This window comes from Dipodomys ordii, unplaced genomic scaffold (assembly GCF_000151885.1).
Source record: "Dipodomys ordii isolate 6190 unplaced genomic scaffold, Dord_2.0 Scaffold10, whole genome shotgun sequence".
Lineage (NCBI taxonomy): Eukaryota > Metazoa > Chordata > Mammalia > Rodentia > Heteromyidae > Dipodomys > Dipodomys ordii.
The window spans coordinates 14,606,073-14,611,435 of NW_012267226.1; the positions used below are offsets into that span (position 1 = coordinate 14,606,073).

At 41.2% G+C, this 5,363-nt stretch overlaps 1 pseudogene; it reads right to left on the reverse strand.

Annotated features, from left to right (window-relative positions):
* Positions 1-3,231: 3,231 nt before the first annotated feature.
* LOC105980600 lies at positions 3,232-4,740 on the reverse strand (annotated as a pseudogene).
* Positions 4,741-5,363: the final 623 nt, after the last annotated feature.

The following is a 5,363-nucleotide window of genomic DNA, read 5'->3' on the forward strand; positions in this document are numbered from 1 at the left end:
AAAAACAAAACTCTGCAAAAAGTAGCAGCAAGGTAGGGGAGCAGAGTGTTTGATTTTATGGTTATGTAAAACCGAATGTCACTCCAGGTTGGCAAAGAGGTTTGTTTAATGGTTGCTTGAGAAGGCTTGTAAATATGTATGAAGTATATTCTTTTTATTATAATGAAATGATGCTTGTGGATGAGCTTTGTAAAGCATAAAACATAGTTAATATTAAACACTGGGTATCCATTAGCTCAGAGCAGTGATTATGGGCAGAATGCATCCTGAGAATGTAGAAAGTATGGAGCAGAATATAGAAATCAAAAGAAGTCTGAGTGTGTTTCTTAGTGTACAGTAGTTGCACAAAGCAGTTTCATTCTGACATTTTATATAGGTGCAAATAGTGTATTTTAATCAAATTCACCCTCCATGTTGCTCTTTCTACCCTTCCCTCCCATTTTTAGTGAGTTTTCATTATTCCATTTTCATACTTGCATGTGAAAAACTTTGGTCTTAATCTTTCCCTCCACCATCCTCTCCTTTTGCTCTCTCACAAATTCCCCTTCTAAAATATTTCCTGTTTTGTACTCATATCCTGTTTGTTTAGTCTACATGGTCTAGATTCTGAATATGAGAGAGCTGCAACTCTCTTTCTCTTTTTTTTCCTCTGTGTCTCAGACAACATACTCTCTCAGACTGGCTTACTTTGCTTAACATGATGATCTTCTGTTTCATTCAATTCCTGCAATTGATGTGATTTCATTCTTCTTTATGGCTGAATAATAAGCCATTGTAGATAGATGCCACATTTCCTTTATTCATCTAGGCTGCTTCTACAGTCTGGCTATTGTGAACAGTACTGCAGTGAACATGTGTGCTGGCATCTCTATTGTGTGCTTTCTTTGTCTAATGCTGCCTATGCCAGTGCCAGGCTGTCTTTGTTTCTATAGCTCTGTAGTAAATTTGAAATCAGGTGTTTGGATACTCCAGCATTGCTCTTTTTGCTGAATTTTACAGTTTGTTTCTGACACATTTAAAGATAATTCATTGAATCAAAGTTTCTGAGGATTAATATTATGTTAACAGACTCTCAGACGTTGTAAACTATAAAGCATTACATAAGCTGTTCATCTTGAATGATATATATGTATACATATGTATTATCTATCTATTTATTTATACATATATATGTTTTTTTTGTCAGTTGTGGGGCTTGAACTCACACCTGAATGCTGTCCCTGAGCTTTTCTGCTCAAGGCTAGCACTCTACCACTTTAAGCCACAGCTCTACTTCTGGCTTTCTGGCAGTCAACCAGAGGTAAGAGTCTCATGGACTTTCCTGCCCAGGTTGCCTTCGAACCTTGATCCTCAGATCTCAGTCTCCTTAGTAGGTATGTTTATAGGCATAAGCCTTCAACACCTGGTTATCTGTGCTTTTTTTTTTGGGGGGGGGGTCCGGTCATGGGGCCTGAACTCTGGGCCTGGACGCTGTCCCTCAGCTCTTCAGCTCAGGCTAGCGCTCTACCACTTGAGTCACAGCACCACTTCCAGCTTTTTTCTTTATTCTTATGTGGTGCTGAGGAATCGAACCCAGGGCCTCAGGCATGCAAGGCAAGCGCTCTACCACTGAGCCCCTTTCCCAGCCCTTATCTGTGCTTTTTAAGCAAAGTCTTGTTATGTATCCCAGGTTAGTGGCACAGTCAAAATCCTCCTGCTTCAGCTTTTCAAGTGCTAAGAACACAGTACTGAATTTGCTATATAAAAAGTTATGTATCAAATTTGACTTAAATAAAAGGACACAGGTCTGGCTCCACGATACAGTCTGAAAGTGAGGCATTGTCCTATGGAAACTCTGAAAGTTGAAGGTTGTTGCATGGTATTCTAAGTCAACAATTACTTTCCTGCAAAAGGATCTGACGTGATTTGTCTTCAGATGAAATTGAAAGGCCCTTGTGTTAGAGCATATAAAAAAATCATTGCATGATGAATGCACTAAATAATTTAATTTGTGGTTTTCTTTGCTGGATGTACACTTGTCAGGGTCTACTCTCCATCTCAGACACACGTAGGCAAGGTGATGCTGCTACTCCCTTCGATGAAAATATGTCCTTGACCACACTGATTAATTCAGCTGAGGGCACAGGATCCATGGTGGACCAATGAGAGTCTGATTATTGTCTTTAGCATAGTCCTTTTTTTTTGGTACACATTTAGGTTTTATTGTAACAAAGCAATCTGTACACGTCTAGTGTTCAAAACTGGGCATCATCTTTCCATCCCAGTAAAAACAAAAGAGCCAGTGGCTTACGCCTGTAATCCTAGCTACTCAGGAGGCTAAGATCTGAGGATCACAGTTCAAAGCCAGCCCAAGGAAGAAAGTCTATGAGATTCTTATCTCTAATTAACCAGCAGAAAACCGGAAGCGGCACTGTGGCTCAACTAGTAGAGTGCTTGCCTTGAGCTGAAGAGCTCAGGGACAGCGCCCAGGCCCAGAGTTCAAGCCCCACAACCAACCAAAAATAATAATAATAATAATGAACAAACTTACAGTAGAAATTGTCAATGTCGAGTAAGATCCTACAGGGTCTGCTGATTCTCCCATAGTGGTAGGGCTCAAGTCATCATTAGGAGAGAATTTTATTTTAAAAGTGTCATCTTACACTGCAAGGGTATCCATTAAACATCACAGTTACACATGCCAAAGGAAAAGCCATGTCAAAATGCCCACTTATGTACCTAAACATCTTAAACACACCCTTTGCTCACCTTCTAGAATCCCATTTTTAAAGTTCCTTTCTTTGTTTTTAAACAAGAGAAAGTAGACCGATACATGTTGATAATGCTAAGTGTTGTATTCACTTAGATGCAGTGTAATCTCTGACCCCAATATATGAGAGAAAAGGCTAGACTCTGTGCACTACTACACAGGGCCTGGGCCTCAGGCAGGGCAAAGGAACTGGAGCTTTTCTTGTTCCCCACAGGGCAGGTGGTGGTGGTGTTGATTCTGGACAGTTTTTATTGAGACAGGAAGGGATAAAAATGAACTTAAAACAGAGAGGTGTGGAGATTCTTTCCCCATTGTATTCTGAGCAAGGTATTTCCCCCCAAATAAGTTGAGAACCAGTTAAGAGAAAAGACCTCAAGAACAGCACCATAGAGCACAGAGAAGGGGAAAATGGCTGCAACTTGCGCCCCCAGAGACTGGAGAAATAAAATAAAATAAAATAAAATAAAATAGGTTAGAATCCATCAGTGCTTTCTATTAGCCATTCCTCCTCCATCATTATCTTTGTCTTCTTCCCCTTCATCCTCATCCCTTTCTTCATCAATATCTTCTTAATCCTTCCTCTTCTTTGTCATCATCATCATTCTCTTCCCCTTCTTCTTCCTTACCATCCATATCAGGACCCAGGTAGTACTGCAGTGGGTTTGGCCAGATGTGGTCTTTAGGACCTCTCCCAAGTGGTCCACACCAGCGCCTGAGTGGTCAGCGAACCAACGGAAGAAGCTCTCTGGTTCCTCAGGCTTCCTGTTGACTTTATTCAGTGTTTGACGGAGCCCTTCGCCAAATCCTTTCCAGATTTCCATTTGATTTCAGTGGGCTTTGAAGACGGATTGCCACTCTCATTCCCGGTGAAACTCTTCCAAGAGAACTTCACTTCCAAAGGAAGGATTTTCATCCAAATAAACAGCTATTCTGTGACCTGATCTTATACCTTCAATTCTGTCACTTCACATCTGGTCAGGCAAGGCAGCCAGTGCCCCTTTGTGAACCCCCTCACCCCCAAGCAGCACAGACACTTGTGGGTGGTGGACACAGGTTGTGGCCTCCAAATTTGGGGTTTGGGAGATCAATTCTGATCTCTTGCTGAAAAAAAAGTTGGTGGAATTTATTATATTTCTGTTCTACTTTCAAAACCTCCTCACTGGCTTGTTCATGAAGTCTGTTCACTGCATTTTTTTTTCTTTTCCGTATATATTTTTTATTATAAAGATACTGTACAGAGGGATTACAGTTACATGAGCAAGGTAATGAGTACATTTCCTATCAAGCATTGTTACCTCCTCCTTTGTTTTCCCCCTACCATCCCTTCCCTCCCACCTCCCCAACTCCTCCCTCTCCCCCCCCACCCCCCCCACCGCCCTGAAGTGGTAAAGTTCATTTTCAACATAGGATCTTGTACTCTCACTGTTACAATGAGTCAATTTGTATCCTTATTTCAGCATTTTGTTATATCCCTTCCTCTCCCCAAATTATAAAAATGTATATACAAGATGCAGGACACTGGCATCAGATACAATGAAAGCAGGGTTTATACCTTGGGGAAGAACATACAAAAGAAACAAAAGAATCACATAGAACATTATAACTACGTTAAAAAAACAATAGCAAGAAAGAAAAAAAACACTTGTGTCCCTGTCTAGGGGTTCATTTCACTTACATACTCATATGTAGATAGCTTTTGACCTTTTATGTTTGTCCGAGACATGAACTAGATATTGCAAATAAGGGAAACCATGGAACCTATGTTTCCTTGGGCTTGGCTTACTTCACTTAGTATAATCGCCCCCATTTGTTAGGAAATGGAAAGACATGTCCATTTCATTTTGTACTCCATGGATATGTTTAATTGCTTCTTGCTATTCTTTGTCTCCCTTTGGCAAGCCGAAGAGGAAGGTGAGCCCTGGCTTCAGGCCTGGGCTCTGTTGAGGTTTCTTCTGTTGAGGCAGGATGGTTGGTTGTCGTTTGTGGGTCATGGCACAAAAAAAATGTCAGAAGCAAACCTGAAATGTCCAGATCCACAGGAAGGAGCATTGAGGACTCTAGCATACTCTTTATTAAAGACGTCTTAATGTCCTTGTGGACAAAAAGGTGGCGTTTCAGTATGAAACTGCTGGTAACCATGATAAAGAGAAAAAATGATGCATTTCAGAATGAAGCCAATACACAGAAAGGAAAACCAGCCCACATATAGACAATGTTTTCAGGCCCATCTTTGAGCCTCTTGACTCAATCATTCCTGAGATCAGATGCATCGCAGTGATTTCCCAGAGGTAATTCCCTTAATGCTGGAATGAGTTTGGAGCTGGTTGTCTGCTGCTCGCAACCCTAAGCTGTCACTTTTAGCAATGGTGCCACCCCCATCAAGTCCTCTTCCTACCCCAAATCCAAGGAAAATCTAGCTTTCAGGAGAGTAAAGATGACCATGGGGAGTCTTAAAGTTCTTATAGCCAGCCATTAGGGCTCTAAGAGTTCAAAAGTGTCTTCGTAGACTCCGAGAGCTAAGCCCAGCAAGAACCGTGTGCCATGCCTACTTCAGTGCCTTCTTGTAAAATAGAAGGCCAAGTATTCACTTGCGTTGCTTTCATTGCTGTTTTTC